This window comes from Platalea leucorodia (assembly GCF_965183815.1).
Source record: "Platalea leucorodia genome assembly, chromosome: 9".
Taxonomy (NCBI): Eukaryota; Metazoa; Chordata; class Aves; order Pelecaniformes; family Threskiornithidae; genus Platalea; species Platalea leucorodia.
The window spans coordinates 9956201-9975206 of record NC_138831.1 but is presented as its reverse complement, the minus strand read 5'-3'; positions in this window follow the sequence as shown (position 1 = coordinate 9975206).

Here is a 19006-nt window from a genome sequence, read left to right as displayed (position 1 = left end):
GTTAGCCATTAAAAATGGAATTGCTTGACTTTTCTTTGCAGCTTCGAAAACCTTGGAGCTGGCGCAGGCCACTGGCTGCCCCAGGGAGGGATGCGGTGTCCTGCCGTGCCCCTGCTCCTTGGTTAAAGCCGGTGGAGTTGATTGCCTGCCATCTGACCCTCAGATTTTGACAGCTGAGCACAATAAAAATAAGCTTTAAAAGTTAATACAGGGTAGTAATTGTTTGAATTACCGTGCAAGAAAGATGGAAAGCAGGTGAGTTCTGTAATATGATGGAAGCATTGAAAGAAGGCAGACACTCTCCCTTCCCATGATGCAAGAGCAATACATCCATCATTAACTTTGGCGTTTGAATTGGGGCTCTTTGGAGTCCCTCTGTGGGCATGTGTGGTGAAACCTGGGAGCCATCAGGTTCCTTTCAGTGGTGCAGGGGTGGGGCAGACCCGGTGAAAAGGGGAAGGCTGCCATGGACGGTGAAGGTCAGTAACTGACTGCTACGAGCTGGCATCTCTCCACCGTCACCCGTGGGTCTGTGTCAGGTGAGAAGCGTGGACAGGTCCTGAGCGGGCAGTGCAGCGTGTGTGCAGCTCTGCTGGAGACTGCAGCAGGGCTTATCCCTGCTTGGCATTTGATTTTTTGCATCTTGCAGCTAATTAAAATCCTCATCACGGTCGTGTGTCAGGTGCGGGAACCTGCCCTGGCCCTTGGGATGTGCAGGAGGCGGCCGAGGGGCCGCGTCCGTGACGGGGAGGGATGGTCGCGCTGGTCGGGGCTTTGCGAGGATGCCCGGCGAGAGGGTGTGAGCGCGGCAGTGACCGCCGTTGGGTATCATTCATTACCCCATCAAGGACTCTGCACATCCGTCAGTGAAAAGGCGTGTGTATCAAGCTGACAGCTCTGAATTGTTTCTTCACCAATTACCACGCCAAAGCCTTGATAGCGTAATGAAATGTGCCTCCTACCTATCACTTCATCTTTGTCAAACTGACCGGGTGTTCGTAGTTTGTTATGACTGGGAGAACTTCAGCAGCGTCAGAAAAATAAGCAAGCTTGTCTCTGGTGTAAAAGGCTCAAAGACAGAACGGATGCTGTGAAAGAAAGGCGCCTCAGTCCAGATGAAAATGTACATGGAAAAAAAACCTCACGGGGCGGCTGAACCCTCAGCTCTGTCTTCGTTTGGGACCCAGTGGGGGATGACAAATGTAGGGACTTCTCTCTTGCTAGTCATCTTCATACGTAGTGAAGTATTCAGCCTGTCTTATAATTTATTCATTGTGGTCTAGCATAGTCTAAAATATCAGACCTTTCCTCTCTTTACATACGCATTCTTTGATGCCTCTTAATTCATTATTTAAGCAGTCTGCGTTCTGCTTTACAAAACCTCCTTCTCCCCGGTAGCTTAATGTTATCGGTTATTTGTGTATCTGTGTCAGCAGCTTTCCGGCAGGCAAGGGGCAGGGTGGGATGCTCCGGTCCCTCTGCCCTTGCCACCTGCGCCCGCGTCGGCCCTCCCGCTCGGTGAGGAGCAGCGGGCTTCGCGGCAAAAGGAGCTGGGCAGCCAGAGCTCGGGTGCTACAGCTCCAGCAAAGCACTTCAGGATGTGCTCAAGTGATGCTCGAACGTGTGTTGCTTTGAAGCCTGGGAGCTTTTCTGAGTGACAAAGTGGCACTTTAGGTAGGGTGGGGGGAAATGGGGCACCGCGGCTCTCGGTAGCCAGCGGCCAGGTGGAACCCCCGCTCCTGTTGGGAGCTGGAGCCCCGGCGCATCGCGTCCTGCAGCAGCGGCTGCATTAGCATTGGTGAAATACAGGGGATTCCTTTGGTGGAGATGCACTGGGAGCACAAAGTATTCCCTGCCTTGTCATTAATTACAAAGGTGGATAACTGTCAACAGGAACAATTGCAGCTGAAAAACGTGTCTGTACGTTTTGATATCTGAGCGATGCTTTGACTTGAATTCTTGCAAGGATGCTGTGCTCCCTGGGTACGGTGTTTGAATCGCTGCCAAACCTGCCATTCCCCGCCCCAGTTTCTGTGTGTAAGGTCTGCAAGGCGGGTCTGCATCCCGGATCGGTCAGTCTGAAAGCTGTTGTGTTGTTTGTAGCACTACTTTTCCCTAGCAAAAGAAAACGTAGTTAGTTCAATGCAGTATATTAAAAGATTTCATTAAAAAAAAAAAGTTAAGTAAATTAAGAGGAACACAGATACTCCAAATCTCCTTATAATGCCCTTGGTTGCAAAACTGCCCTGGATATCATCTATTTAGTGTTTTTAACATTCCACACAAAGAAAAACTTGGGAATATTTGACCTTTTAATGAATGCTTCAAAGAAAACATTTCCGAATGGTACGTAATAAATCAATCATTACTTATTTAATAACTGCAATGTTTTCCTTTTGAGTCAGGAACTCATGAGAAAGCCTAGGATTAAAAATGAAAATTGACAGCTTTCTGGTCATTTAATGTAAATTGTATTTTATTGATCAGATTTGAAAGCATTTAATATTAGCTTCGTGCAATGGCATCAACTGAGGATGGTGGTGTCACTTTGGAGACGATAGCGGTAAGTACAAACCCTGCCTGCTTGGCAGAAGCTTGATCTCAGCAGAAGGGACTTGGCTGAAGACATCCCAGATCCCACTGACTCAGTACTCAGCTAAGAATTTTTGCCTTGTGTTTTGAAAATGTTAAACAAAAATTTTGCGTATTTCTAAGGCTTTCTGGGTTTTGTCCCCTCCTGATAAAACAGTGTTTACTTGTTCTCATATTTACTTTCTAACAAATCTCCAATATCGTATTTACACAGTCGATACTCTTCTGTTGGCAGATTATTTTTAATAGAGCAGTTTATTAAAGCATCTTTTACAAGGATATAGGCATTGCAATGCTGCATCAGAGCACTGCTCTACAGGGAAGGTTTCTCCTGGATGCAGTAATACAGTGACTTGCTTATCAAATTTTGTGCTTGGGACATTTAAATGAAGAAGGATAAAAAGGAATGCACCTGCAGATCCTGTGTAGATCCTTGTGCAAATCCCGCTGTGGGCGAAATCCTGCTGGACATCCGCATCTTCTGAAGTAAGTACAGCACGTTCCTTGCAGCTTTGTTGTCCCCCAACATATCTTTCCATCACTTTTTAAATTCCTGTGACCCAAGTTGTTCTTTTTTTTTTTTTAAATCGTTTTTTTCCTTTTTTTCTCCTCTTTACAAAGAAGAGATACCCAAGCTTCTCTCCCTGGGGGCAGGTGTCAGTTTACCCCCAGTGTATTCTGTTACTTGTCTCCTCTTGGAGTTAACCAGACCTGGGCTGCTTCTTTTTAGTGGTTTGGGTTTGGGGTTTTTTTTGTTACACTTTGGATTTTCGCCGTGGGCCCAAGCTGGCGGGTAGGGGCTGGCACCGGCCGCACTGAACTCTACAACTCGCCCTTCCTGGGACTGCAGTGGCGCAAAGATTGCATCAGAGGTGGGGGCTGATGTCATTTTACATGGCGACGCTTCTCCTGGCAGCCACTCTCCCAGCCAGCACTTCACAGAGTAAAGTTTTGGCAGGGCTGTTGTAGGCAGCTCCGTTTCATTGTGTTCTTTTTCGCTATTAATTATTGGAAGCCATTTCCAATGAATTAAGAGACTCATGTCTACCAAGGAGTAGGGCTGCATCGTGCTCTGGGTGTGTTTATTTTTCTCTATGTCTGTTCATGCAGATTTCCTGAACCCCTGGCGTTTTTCTAGCTTCTCTCTAGTATTTGACATTTATTCTTTGTGTGCTTTTCTAGCTCATTAATTTATTAAACATCAATGGTGATGCAGATCTTTGATCCTCTTAAAAATTAACCAGCTGTGCTTGTCTCTTAACCAGTTCTTGAGCCATGGAGCAATACTCCCTCTCTCCTGGATACTTCAGCTTGTCAACAGACCCTTGCCAGTGCCTTTGCCCAAGATGTTTTCAAAGATCATATGATTTATGTGTGAGTTTCCCTTATTATTTTGCAGATTAACTCGTGGAAAGGCGCGGATTTCCTCTACAAAGATATATTGCTCACCTAGGTGTGTGTAACTTTTAATGGCTTCTCAAAATAATCAACTTCTTTGCGCAAGGAAAAAAAATGATGGCTGAGAAATGGTTTGTCGTGAGCATTTCTCAAAAAAGGGGGACACCTGATTTTAATGAGAAGGGGTCTCCGCACTAGTGGTTCAATGGCTCTCTCCTTGCAGAGCTTTCAGGTGAAGCCATCTGGCCCTGATGACCTGCACTTTCCTCTGTGCTGCTCGCTTGCGCGATGCTGCACCCCTCTTCTGCCAGAAATGCCTGGGCATCCCCAGTGCCAAACCTACCGTTTGAATATCCTCATTTACAGGACTGCTTGATTCCTGTCCACATTCCCCAGGTTGTTTTTTTGTTTGTTTGGTTTTTTTCTTTTTTTTTTTTTTTTTTTTTTTAGTGTGATCTCTTCCTATGGGAAGTAAATTACATCACTACGATGTACTGCAGCCCCTAAAACCTAATGGTCCAGGCAGAGTTTACCACTAAACTTTGGTCCCCAGGAGATGGGAGCTTCTCTCCCTGGAACGAGCCCTTCCAAAAGGCGCCTCTGAGTTGCTAAGAAACAGCTTGTCACTGTGGCAAGGGCTGTAATCCGTTGTATACAGGTAATTAGAAGTCACTACTGCTTTATTTTTAACTGTTTGTTGAATTTTTGAAAAATAATTTTCCTCTCTGTGCCCGGAGCCAACCGTACAACACTCCTGGTACATCTGCATCAATTATGCATTGTCTTTGTGATTTTTCTTCCTTTGGAAACTTGGCTTCCAGAGGCTCTTTCTGGTGCTCTAGCCATGACCTAACCCTCCTTTGCTGAATAATTCCTACCGAGACAACACAGTTTCCCCGCTGTGTTTTCCACGCTACTGTGTTTCAGCAAGGCAAATAAATCAGGCTGTCTCCCATCACCAGGCAGCCTTGTTTGCTCAATTTTGCTGTTCCATTTCTTGCTTTATTGAATAAGCATGTATTTATGTACCTCGTGTCCTTTTTCTGCCTGCCCATTTTTATTGAACTTCTCTATCGGCCTCACGGTTGGGTTTTCCTGACAGGGTTTTGGATCTTAAAATGCTATTTCTTCAGACCAGCTGTCACTTCTGTCCTAACCTTGTCCCATGAGATCTCTGTGCATCGCTTACGTGTCTAGCTCTGCCTGCCTGATCTAAGTGCCCCCTCGCCTTCTCCTCAGCTTTCTTAGTTTTAATACCTTTGTACGCTGAATCTCGCTGTTTTTTCCCTCTCCCTTCTCTTTAGTTAAGGTGACCCTCTTATTTTTGGCATTCTCCAAAAACCAGCACCCATACAATAAGATTCCCTCATGGCCTCATGCTTGAGCTCCTCTTTGTGCCCGTACCTTTCGCAGGCTGTGCCTATCTGGGGACCAGAGGGAGAACGCTGCTGCACTGGCCCCAGTCTTAAATCTTTTCCCCCTGTAATAGAAACACAGTCTCCAGCCACAGACCTACGAGTTTATTTTAACAGACACCAGTCTGCAATAGAGCCGCGGAGTGCCGCTCCCAGGGCGGGCAATTGGAGGGAGCCTCGTACTCTGCTTTGCTGGAGCAAACACCTGGCGGCAGCGTGGGGAAAGATGTGCGAGTGTTACCCCTGCGGTGGGGAGCTGCTCGGGGCTGATGTTATCCCCCACCTAATGAGTTCAAACTTTAGGACTGGAGAAGAAGATCTTTCTGCTGATTCACAGGTTTGGCCACATGCCACTTAGTGGGATTTTGCCCCTACCCCAACTCCCCATTTCTCTCAGGGAGGGACTATGGAGCTTTCAGGATGTAGGAAAGCACAAAACCTTTTCCCTAATGGCTCATATTGCCGCGTAGTGGCTGCCTGCCAGATTCGATGTCGGGAGATGCTGAGATCTGTAGGGCTGAAAGTTGGCGTCTAATGACGGAACGTCGGGATGCGAATGAGGTTTCTTGTCCTGCGCAGCTGAGCGCGGGGGTGTTATTTATAGCTGCTCCCTTCCACCATAAGCACCTGTAGAGACTTTATTCTTCAGCCCCTCAGTGGAATCACAAATGACAGAGAGAGCTGAAGATGTGATGACCCTGGAGGTAGGAGAAATTATTTACCAAACCACAGATAAGACGACTGTTATCTCCTGTACTGTGTTTAGGGCACCCAATCTATTGCAGATGTTACCATAGTCATGCTGTTTAATTTAAAATTGTCCTGCGTTCCTTATGTCTCAAATTCTTTTCTTGGGAAACTAAATCCTTTCATAACGTAAATGCAGCACAGGAGATGAAAACGGCTGGTTTGTGGATATATATGGCCATTCCAAGGGAGCTTTATGTAATTGTTTTTTAAATAGAAGTGCTTGCTCTATTTTTTTTTGGTCTGGTTCATCCTGGTTTTGTTGTTTGCCATATGTTTTCTGACATATGCTCCTTGTCTAGCGATGAAAAGCTACCAAGAGTAAGAAGCCTTCGTTAATTTGTAACAGGCATAGTAAGAGCTCTTCTCATTTTACTGACTTTGCAAACTCAGTAGCAGATATAATATAACACAGGGATTATAAAGGAGTCTTACCGTTGGTTTCCTGGAATAATTTTCTTTGTGTATGGGTCAAAAGGATACGGATTAGCAAAACTATTAGGTATTGGAGACAGTAGCCCCATCTGTCTGCCTTTAGCTTTTAAAATCTGTCTCTTAAAAGGGCAGGTGACTCTGGAGTGAGAAGACCTGCCGCTCTTGTGAATCGAACATGGCCCCTACTCCCAAAAAAACCTCATTCACTTCAGCAAATCTCTCGCCACCAAACACCCAATAGGTCTTACTCCAGTGAAATCAGGCAAGGATCCCAGCTTCATCTATGTATGAGGAAACTGATTGATACTTGCAAGACGTTATATAGTTGGTCACTTTTCTTTATATGTGCATTCAGCTGCAACGCCAAGCAGCGAGTTGTGTATGTCCCTCCAGCGTGAGCTTTATTGATCACTTACCAATCACATGTGAACCCTACTTTTAGTTTTCCTTCTTCTGAGACAAGGTTTGGAAGCACTTAAAGGATGTCAGACACATGCAACTGGAGATAGCCCTGGGGGGATTAACTTCACCCACAGCTTTGTCAGTCCTCTGGTGAGACCCAGGATAAAAGAAGAGAGGCCATTTACCCACAGATCCTGAACTGTTCTTCCTGCGCCCTGGCATCGCTGCACAAATCAGGGTGTTTTCTATAAAATGATACTGTGCAGTGATAATCAGTCACGCGCTAATGGAGTGGCAATCAGAGCTGTCAAGGAAAATGATCTACATGCAATGGCTTGATTATATTTGTCCTGAGATACTTTTATGCTAAGGGATTTTCAAGTTTTAATCAGTCTGCATTAACTGTGATGCTCTTGCAGTTGATCGTGGAAAGAAAGCAACTGTTGATTGTACTAAAAGCATTAAGTGACCTCTGCTAATTAAGAGATAATGTCAATGCAACTGAGTGGAGTGCCTGGGTCTTTAGCCTTTTAGATAGACATTAAATGAAAATCAAAGAGTTTGTAGGAAATAAATGTGGTAAAGGTAAGAGACTTGTTTGTGGAAATAGCAGGTCATGTTTCAGTAAAAGTTATGTAGTCCATTAATGATACCTAATATGCCGTATAACCAGAAATTTGTTGAAAAAGAACAAGCTTCCTCCCCAGTAAGCGTCTTCGTTTACTCTGCCTTGACTGGAGCATTTCACTATGATATAGTGAATCCAGTGTGTGTCTCTGTTGTCCATAAATAAACTAAATGCATTTTCTCACAAATGCACGTCACCTTTTAAATGACCCAGATGTTCAGTGTTAAGTTCTGTGTTCAGTAATAATGTAGTCAGCGTCTACAAATGCAGTCTTACTTGCCTTTTTTTCATTAATCTCCAAGTCTGGGAAAGAAAACAAAACAGGTGGAATAACTATGTACAAGCACATTCCTTGCTCCTTGGGGACTATAAATGGTAAACAGCCTCTTCTGCTTTCTACATTTACATAGATGCAGAATGAAACCCCTTTGGACAGAGAAGCAATGGCACAAATTCTGTATGAAATCGCCTGAAGGTGCTGCCTACCATTGTCCTCCAAGGAGCTGTGGTGGCCAGAGGGCTCTTGGCGGAGACACCAAAGCAGTTGGTAGAAGTCTGGTATCATTTTTCAGGTTTGTGCCTCACTCTTTGACTCCTTCCTCTGTGAGAAGAAACAGAAGGAAGGACAGTCAAAATATTCTTTTTTCCATGTTGAAGAAGTTAAATCACATGAAGGAATACAGAGAGGAACCTAGTGGTTCAAATTCTGGTATTTGAGAATAAGGTTGGCTTTGTGCACAAAGCAGAGGCTTCACAGGGAGGAGAGGGGAGGTCTCTGCTTCTCTTCAGATTCAAAGAAATGTTCTTGAAACTGAAGGTAATCTCTTCCCAGGCAGTTTGTAACCGAGCTTTACAGCTGCCAAATCGTATTTGATCACATTCAGCACCTCCAGCTGAGGAGGCTGCAGGGTGAGGAGCAGCCGTGTCACCAGGGTGTGGAGGCACCCGAGCCAGCCCTGGCCTTGGTCTCTGTCACAGGCTCCATCCAAAGAGTCTTTCTAGGCAGAAGATGCTTGATCTGCCACTGTGCTGAAAGCTTTTGGCCAGGAAACTGATGCTGGGATGAACTTGTGAGATACAGACCCAGCTATTACTGCTCACATGACGATCGTAGTGTCTGTGCCTTTCATCCCATCGCACTGTGAGCAAGAGATCCCCGTTGCTGGCTTGTGGCCCCTCCTGCCCCCTGTGACAAGTGTCCGAGGCCAGCCGGCTGTGGGGGCGGCACCTTATGCATCACCATATGATATTCACCTCGGACGAGGCAGCTCTGTAATTGTCTCTGACAAATGCAGCTTGGGCTGATCAGTCCCAACTATGTCAGGCTACCTAGAGCAGCAGTTGAGCACAACCAAGCAGAGAGCTGCGCATAAGAAAGTCAGAAGCACAGATTTGTTCTGGGGTAGGTGGTGGAAGGGGGGAGAGCGGCAGCACCAGCGCTGTGTTCAGCACCCTGCCTGCAAGCCGAGAGGGCTGGCTGCTACCGAGCATCATTTCGGGGGCAGGGTATCCTGTCAGCCAAAGAGGGTAACAAGATGAGGGGGACATTTTCAAACAGAAAATAGTGTTGTTTTTTTTCTCAGTGCCAACCAACCATCCTACAAAAAATATTGTCCATCTGAAGGGAAATCTAAAAGGGAGGTTTTGACCCAAATATTCCCTTTACAGAAGCTTTTTGTTTGTTTGTTTTCCCCAGCCTTCTTGGGAGTAGAAAGTTTCTACTTATGTGAAGCTCCAAGAATTTTCACTCTAAAAGCTTTCAACTTTGAAAAAATGTACTTTCTGTTTACCCTGAGCACTGAATTTTGTGGAATCCACCCCTTTGCTGCATTGTGGTCAGAGGCCGCTGCTGATGGGCAGATCTCTGGTCTCAGCAGTGCCTGATGTCTCATTTCTCTCTTTGGTGTTTTACAATAAGCTCTTATTTTCAGTGTTTTTTTTAAGAGCAATATGTACACCTGATGGTATTTTAAAGAAGCTATTTAAAAGGTTATAAAAAATAAAAGAAATACTTGGCATAGAGATTCTTGGAGTGCATGATGAATATTTTAATAGTTAAAAATCTAGCCAGAGAGAAATGAAATGATTTAGTGCTCTAAATAAATGTCTTTGTGGGTTTTAATGTGCAAAAATGGACAACAATGGCTTTAAAGCCTTTCCACAAATACTTACATCTATGCCCTGGTATACTTTGTATATGTTATATCCGTAGTCAGTAATGGTCTGTTATATCTTTTTAGATGCTGAGGAAGGTATTACACCAGTTTTTCTCCTCCAGGACTTTGCATAATAACCTTTAGGTTTTCAGTAGAGAGTTTAGACCTTTGGGAAGACAGTCGTGGTTGTAAAGCTCGTCCTCAGCACCTTCATTCTCAGAGTTTTTGTATCCTTTGGAGGAAAGTGGAAGCCAAAGAGAGGAAAGCTCTGGGGAAGCTGGAAGGGGAAGGGAGATCTGGGAGAGGATCGTTCCCATAGAGTGGCTCAGGCAGCAAAAATTTTTCATATCTCTGTGCTCACATCACTTCTAATTGTCTTGTGACTGTAATGAGTTTCAGACCAAAATGGATAATATTTGGTTGTGTCGCTGCTTAACATTTCAAATTCTTTGTCTCACACACATCCCCACATATCTTGAAAAAGAGAAGCTTTTTGTAATATCAGCTATGACAGAGGTGGAGCGCTGCTTGAGATGTTGTTCATGTGACTGATCAACACACTAGCTAAGAAAGTCTTTAATTTGTTTTTTTAATTAACCAAATATATTAGTGGCCATGAAACGTGTATCCCTGAGTTCCATTTCTGTAAAACAGTGCCTTTCACCTGAGCAAGAGTCCTTCAGTCCTGCTGTAAGGCTGCCTTTCTGGCCAATCTTCCTGCTAATCGAATCTTCTATATTTTCTGCCTTGCTTTTATAGTAATTCCTGTTGCTAAATGTAGTGAATGCAATCGCTAAAATGATGGTGCCAGTGTAAATTATTAAAATTACATGGAGTAATAAAACTGTGTTGCGTATAAAAAGACACAGAACAAGGCAGTAGGACTTGAGCTTTTAAGTTACTTCAGAAAATTCTCTGGTATCTATAGTATGGGCAAGCTATACATTAAATACAGTTGGGTTTTGTCTTTACATGTTTTCCAAAGCAAAATGTTTGGATGCCATACTTTTAGGCTTCCAGCTTTCCTTGAAAAAATGAGATGGTGACAGGTCTGCTCATAGGTTTTTGATAATTTTGGAAAGCATCTTGCGTTGGATGCTTAAAAACATAGTGTCCAAAATCATAAGTTGCTTCTGAAAATGTATGTGGGATGTTTATAGCAAGGAGCACTGAAAAGATTTAACTGTATGAATGAAGTCTACTCTGTATTTAATCTATAAAGTCATTAATTTAGTGCATAATGTCTGTTTTCTTTTTTATTAAAACACAAAAGTTATTGAGAATCAATGAAATAAATAGAGCCTTTGTCACCCACTGGCCCCTTGACCTCATAGTAATAAAAATAAACAGTTTGCGTTTTTCCTTTCTTGTAGCAGGCACTCAGAGGCTGGATATGGGAAGTGTTACGGACAGTTGGAAAGAGACACTAAACAGCACAGATGTAAGGTCGGTGTTATATGAAAAAAAAGAGTACAGTGCATAATCTCAGCCCTTGATGGAGAAGATATGGTGAAATGTTGACTTTAATTGCCATGGGACATAGATTAGCAGATGGTCCCATGGATAGACTGCTCTCCATGTCTATAAATAGCATAAGTTAATTTATGCAAGATCTTTCTTTTCTTCTATAGCTATCTCCCAAAGTGTCAATATCTTTCTGGCAAGGAAGTATCCAGCACTGGAGCTAGAATACAGGTCCTGTTTAAAGCCCTGGTATCATGTGATTATGTTACAGCAAAAAAGCATCTGATCAAGTAACTCATGATTGAAAAGACAGGCTGTGACAGCCTGATCTGAATGCACCTTCATTTCAAAAATAACTGTTGGGTATCTGCAAGTCAGCTGGAATAATAGCTGTGAGAATTGGGGAAGGCAGCACGGCTCCGCACAGGGTCAGGGAGCTTCATGCGGTTTCCCATCTCAGGCTGGGTGAATGGCATTTGGCTTTGCAGATCTCATCTGCCTTCAGCTTCCACCTCCCCACTGTTGGATGAATTTCTTTGCTTGCAGACAAATCGCATTGCCACAACCTATTGCTTATAACTGATCGTTCTAGCCGGTCCTGCACAGCTTTGCTTGATTGCCTCCTTCCTCTTCCACCACTAGCACGCTCAGGTTTTGGGGCTGGTCCCCGTGAAGCTGCAGTGCTGGGAGGGTGTTTGCTTAGTTTAGGGCAACCACGTTAGCCTTATTGGGGTCCCGCAGCTCCTGTCCAGCAGCTCGATGCTCAGCAGGACCAGTGCCTGCTTTCTGCTATCTCACGGGCCGGGGTCTGGACCTCGAATCGCACTGTGGTCATTTCCAGCCACAACTGGAAGAGGTGAGCGGTGCTGCCGAAGCTGGTGGAAAACCTCACGTCTCCAAGTATCCTTCACTCGGGCTGAGCAGCAAAAGCACTCACAGGTAAGTGACTGAAAGGCTTTAGGTTGCAGGCACAGGAGATCCCTCTAAAAAGGGACCTGCCCGAGGGGCTGTGACCTGCCACCTCCTGCAATGGGTTGGCAGTGCAGCCCCCACTTCTGTCCGTGCCGCGGCAGCCAGCCTGCGGTCTCGACCCCTTTGTATCCCAGGTTTTGCCTCCCTGACAGGTAGACCCGGGTGCTCCAGCTGCCTCTCAGCCCCTCCTTATTGCAGGAGCACGTTTCCCTCGTTACTGGGCTGTCCCAGGCCTCCTGTTCGGTGTCTCTCTGTTGATAGCTTCTGTAATGGAAACTTCACTTTTTGGATCATAGCTTTGGCTCCTCTGTCATTCAGGAAACCTCATGTTAGCAGGCTTGGCTGGAACTGTTACCTAGCAATTGAGTACCAGATTCCCACTGATATTTACACTTCGGGGTTTTGGGTTTTTTTTTGTGCCATTTGTGCCTCATCCAAAGAACTCTTAGAAAAATCCACTTTTAAGCAAATACATCTTTCATTGGGCAATATTTAGCATTATAAATCAGCTGACTCCAAGCAATCTTTATGTCCAGTTCTCCCTTACTATTACATCGAACTAACGAAGTACTAGTAAATAAGAAATAAGCAAAGAATTTGCTAAGCTGCATGTGTAAGTACAGGGAGTGTTTTAAGACAGAGCGCTTTCTTGTCCCCACAGTAGCACAGTATCTCCTTGCCTCGCAGGAAGGCTGAGCCATCCCTTTGCTCACCCCCTGGACAGGTAAATGAAAACATAAGAGAGGACCTGCAGAGTGACTGATTTTGTGCCATCTTGAGCCTGATGCCAGTCAAAATCAGCCACCAGAAACATGCATTGAATGATCAAGGTCCAGATCCTGCTCCAGGATAAATCTAAACCCCCTTGGGTTCAACAGGGATATTCTGGATTTACCTACATGTAATTTAGAGCAGATTTTGGACCCTGCTCATGAGCATTATGCCTTTCCCTACAGGAAGGAAGATTGTTTCTGACCTTACTTAAACTAAGCAGCTTTAATCGTTCAGTATGGAAACACCAAGACGGGGCTGGGGGCTGGGGACACAGACATGGGAATCCTATAATCTTTGGTTAAGTTGTAATGAAATTGTCCAGGATGAGAAGGAAACAGATGGATTCTGATTAATTTCTCACAAGTGTAGACCTCAGCATCCGATGTAACATATGTGGTGAGCAAATGTCACTCATGCCTCCAAAGTGCAGAAAATATCACTATTGTCAGGATATATTCATTGGCATATTGGCTGCTGAACTCTCCAGGGTATAAGGATGCTGTGCATTGCATTTAGTCCTGAATTAAATATTCAGAGGCAGAGATACCTAACCCTTTCCTGTATGCCTCACTGGTTATCACAGTTGAACTTAATGAATTGAAGGAGGGAGGGCAAGGGAGATTTTCCCCCTCCTTTGTAAATCATTATTTACTGTGGAAGGAATATCAAGATGGCTTGATATTTCTGCTTTACCGAATTCAGTCGACTAACAATACAGCCTGAGTTAGGGAAAATAATGCAGCTTTGAGCTGTAAATGAGCAACTATGCTACTTTGATCTCATACTGATAGAAATCAGAGCGCAGCTCTGTGTTTGTGGAGTTGTTCTAGATTTTGTCACTTCTATAATCTATTTCATGTAATTGCATATTTAAAAAAAAATGAAGTTCATTTATTGATTGCCACTATATTGTTTAAGGCAGGTAAGCATAAGAGGCCAGAGCTACTTGCTCTTGTCTCCGTGTAGTCTTAGGAGGTGGAAGAAGCTATGCATGTGAGTAAAGTGAGGCCCCATCTGCGCCGAGGAAAGAGATTCATTACAGCTGACTTGTCCTGTTAGAATTACTGCCCCAGACTGTTTCTTGGAAAAGGATGTCACTAAGATATCTACTAGAGTATTTCATCACCAAACTTGGGAAACAAATATTGAGCAGTGGGGCTCCCGTGTAGCTCAGGCTCTGCCCTTGGCTATAGCTCCCCACTTTCAGTCAATCCCTCTGCAAAATCAAGCAACGTGTACGTTAGTGTCTTCTCTTCTAAAAATGAATTCCTCATTAGAAAAATGGGGAAAAAAAAAAAAAAAAGGTATTTTGCTCTCTGCTTCACTGTATGTTGAAATGATATCTGTCTTAACTTGTACATTCCCCTCTCCCCCTTTGGCAAACAGTGCTCCGGCTCAGATTACAGACTGGTTTGTTTGTCTTAATGATCTGCTTTTTAACAAGTGAATGTACATCTTCTTTGGGCGAAACTGAACCAGCTCAAAAGGAGCTTGATTTCTGATTGAGGCAAATGTGGCTGATAGGGCTGGGGAAAGTTGGAGACATTTGCTGCTGTGGTAAACTGGCAAAAGCTCGCTCTTTCTCATGCAGTGTTTTGTTTTTTCTAAATTGAAGATGCAGCAAATCTTGGTAATAGCTGGGACTATACTAAACGGCACCCATCTGCTAAAGTCATAACCTTCATTTTAATTAAGACCTCTAGTTTTGGAAAACTTGACCTGAGATTCTTGTTTCCCTTTTTATATTGTTTAATGTTGCAACCTATGTCGGCCTACAGGCTCCTCTCGGCTTGTGAAGCACAGTGGTATTTTGTTTGACTTCTGCGCTCATTAGAGACAACTAGTAGTTTCTATGCTTAAACTTTAAAAATTCTAATAAGACAATCAGACTCTGATTCCTCAGGAAGCTGATACGCAATCGAGTGTTGGTTTTGCTGAAATTCCTGATTTTTTGCTGAAATTGGTTGTTTCCAACACTTTTCACCTGTTGTTGCCTTAATTATGTGCCAGAAGGGAGGGAACAACTTAGGCATCTACAAACTTTTTGAACAACAGTGCTACCCTTTGTCTGCTGGAAACTTCTGTTCACTTTTTCTGTTTTTTCCGTGGTTCCTGACAATACATCACTTGGAGTTTCCTCCGTGAAGCTGTTATCAGTGCTAATGGGACTAGGTTTGATCATTACTTATTTCATCATGACTGCACAAAGCAAATCACATAAATCCTCTGCTGATCTCCAAAACCATGAACAAGGTCAGACTGGCTCTTTTTTCCTTGTTTTATCACATGACACTGGAATTTCCTTGAAATGCCCAGTCGTCCCTGCCCCAGAAGTTGTGCTGGGACTCCTCGGCCCAAAAGAGTGGTGACATTGCAAAGCTACATCAAGATTTTTTGACCCAGCTTGTGTTGCGTGACAACCTCAGAGGCTCATGATGCCGTATTGCAGCTAAACGCATGGTTTGCTGAATGAACCTACCTGCTGCTCTGCTTCACAGAGGTTTTTGTGGATAACCAGGAAAGCCTGAAACCACAAGAAGAGGTGAAGCCAAGGAGAGAGGTGGGAGATAGATTTATAGGGAAGCTAAAATGGTGGGTGTGGAGATTTGTATTAATTAATTGCAAAGCTACGGAGAAAAGGAATATACAACCAATAGAGAAATAGCTTGTGGCTAAAAATAGTTCCCTAAATCAGTTTAACTGAGAATATAGTCAGTCAAGTGAAGCCATTTCCAAGGTGCGGCGTGATGAGAATGGGACCTGAGTGCACGTTGCCTTTGTCTCTTCAGCTGAAGCATCGCACATGAAAGTCCCAGTTGTTGCTTCCTGTGTACAGCAAACCAGTATAGATATTAAATTGGGGCATAATGATGAATGAAACTGTGGGATGTGTCTTGATTATCCCAGGTTTCTAATGTATAATTGAATTATTTTGGTAAGTGTATTTCAAGCCCTTTGATTTCTGGCCTCTGTTTTTAATTACTCAGCCCCCTCTTGCCCTTGTGCATTATTATGCTATTCATTAGCATTCAGTGAGACTACAGAAGTTTGACTTCTGAATAAAGTACCGTACAAAAGAGAAGGGATGCTTTTTATCTTACCACTCAATAATTTAAATGGAACCCTTTTCTTTAATCAATGTTTAATAGTACAATAGTTGTTTATTTAAACTGCGCATTGCCTAATTTTGCAAACAAAAAAGAGAGGAAGGATAAACACGTTTAGAAATAATGAGCTTTGTAACTATTGTAATCTTCAAAAGATTTAAAATACCTACAGCACTTACAATGTCAGTTCATCTCAACAAGACAGTAACATGGGCCTTGAATGGATCTGTATCATTTATGCAGCGTTAAGTAGTACAAGCCTATTTTTTATTTGAGGGAAGCAGAAAACCTTGCTAATTGCAAAACTGAAAGCTACTCAGCAGCGTTAATATTGTTGGCATGACCGCCAGCTGTGATGATTAGGATGTGTGACAGAGGGAGAGATAATTTGATCACAGGCCTGGGGACTAGAAGCTCCCGTGTCCTGCTCCTTCCCGGTACACCTACAAAGGCAAGGAAAATACAGGGAAAGATCTAGTTCAGTCCCAGACTGCCCACTCTTTCTGGGGGGGTCCTGCAGGGCACAGCGGACCCCAGAAATATGCACGTAGCGCCAGACTGTGGGGAGGGGACAGGAGCTCAAACCTAGGCATTAACTTGTCAAGGGAAATAGCTTTATAGGGGGTTAGTAATCAGGTGTGGATACCCTGCATGTATGATGCTTGTTCTATGTTATCAGCAAAACGTGGCTTTGGATGGGACTCGGTCACTGTGGGCCAGCAACTGGGAGCCTGAGCCATGGCAAGGTCAGGGGGACCCGCAGGACCTGACATAAAAGAGATGGACTAAAGTATCCATCCCTCTGCTCGGCTTCCTCATCTGTAAAACAGGAATTGATCAGGGATATCTTGAGGATTTAGAGATATCTGGAGAATGCTTTGGAGGCATTAAAACTGGTGAGCATAATATCTGCATTTCAAAGTACTCTTTGGACATCACTTAATTAATTTTGACAGCAGCCCTGTGCAAGAAATGTGGCTGTCTCCATTGTCGAGGTGGGAAAACTGAGACTAAGGGATGGGCCCAAGACAGAGGTGGCTGGGGAGGGAAGTGTGAGCACAGGACAGCACCAGGTCAGGGAGAGCAGGGAGCTCCTGCCTCCCGCGGCTCAGCAGCCCGGTCGTGAGAGCACCCGTGGCAGGCGAACTGCTCCGTCCACGCGTACCGGGGGCTGTTGATCCTACGTAATCCCTGTCTGGTGTCCTGGCTAACCTGCTTTCAACAAATTGTTCCCCAGGCAGCAAGACCAGACCTTTTTCGTGCTGATTTGTATCTCCTGTCCTCTAAATCTTTCCCTTTCCCACCAGTACATCCAGTTCTCTCCCTTTCCCCAGATCTACTTCTCTCGATCCTTTGTGCAAGCTTGGAGCTTCTTCCCTTCTCTGTCTTTTCTCTGTCTCCTTTTCTAGGCTTCGTGAGGGTCTGGAGGACTGGAGGGATGTTAAGTGTCAGGAGCAGCAGGCAGGAAGGTGGTAGCGCCACGTGTAAGGAATGAGGTGGAGAAATGTGATCTGATGCTGTGGGCTTGTTCCCTCCTATTCTGACTGTGTTGTAGCTCCCGGTGATTAAAAGAGCACAGCTGAATTATGCTAATGTGAGATGAGGGAGAGCTAAGGCAGGGGTTTTAGGCCCTTTCTTTCAGGCGAAATGAATTTATCCAAGATGTGAGAGTCTGCTACTGTATTATTAATTTACAATGAACTGTGGTGTGAAAGCTACTGAGATTTTTACCGTTTTTCACATGTGCGCTAGAAAAGTTGCACATGGACAACTTGAAAGGCAATAGGCAATTCCACATCAGTAGCTGATGAGTGATTTCCCGCTATAAAAGTAGCCTGCCCTGTTCCACAAGGCGTATTTTCAGTGGTTCTTCCAATTTAAGGAATGATGATGATGATTTGTATCACAACAGCCATTAAGGGAAGGCAGCCAAGATCAGCCTACCGTTGCACTGAGCTCTGCGGTCGCTTACGGTGAGACACTGCCCTCTCTCACAGAAATGGGACTAATATCTATAGATATTTAAATGCGTGACTCCCACTGAAGCACATATTTGGACATGGCTGTTTAGGCAAGCACCAGGGCTACAGGAGAAACAGGGTGTGAAGTGAGTTGATAAGGGTTGTACAGAAAGTCAGTGGCAGAGCGAGAAACAGAATCCGTTTCCCAGCGGCTGCTGGAAAGCCTGCCGAAGTGACCTCGGCTTTGTAGTCAGTGAAACACCATCTTTCACTTTTTCCATTTAAACTAAATTTTTGAACGGGATAATTTATTGATAACCCGTAGGACTGTGGTGTACGGGGCAGCAGGGATCAGACACGCGAGAAGAGGCGAGGGGAGGTTGCGGCCCTGACCCTCTGCACCCTTCTCAAGTTGCTGCTGTCTCCAAAAGATGCTGCGAACCCCGGCCCGGCTGCGAGCTGGAGAAACGTCTCCCTTCTCTTCCCTCGGCTGAGCAGCGACCGCTCGGATGCTAAAATAAGGTCGGGGCTCTGGTAGGCAGTCGCAAGCCCGGGCTGAGCAGGGCGTGCAGCTCTGCCTGCGGACGGCAGCGCGATCTTCCCCTGCAGCATCCTCGCTGCCCGGAGCGGAGGGAGGAGCGGGCACTTTGCCCCAACAGTTGTAGCTCCGCACTTAACGTGCGCGGTGGAGTCGTGTGCGAGGGGGGAAGCGAAGGGAGGGAGCAGGGAGCCCCGCGGAGGTGGGCGAGAAAGAGAAGCCGTAACGCTGTCCTTCCTCCCCCCGGCTCGGAAGAGGAGGAGTGGGAGGGGAGCTCCAAAGCCACTTCGGCCGCTGCGCCGCTACGTGCGGGAGGCTGTGCGGAGCATCCTCCTCGCAGCTTGAAAGCCGGGTGCGCTCCCCGCTCTCCCGTGGATGATTTTTCCCCCGCCTTCCCGACACGCGTGTTCCTGCCTC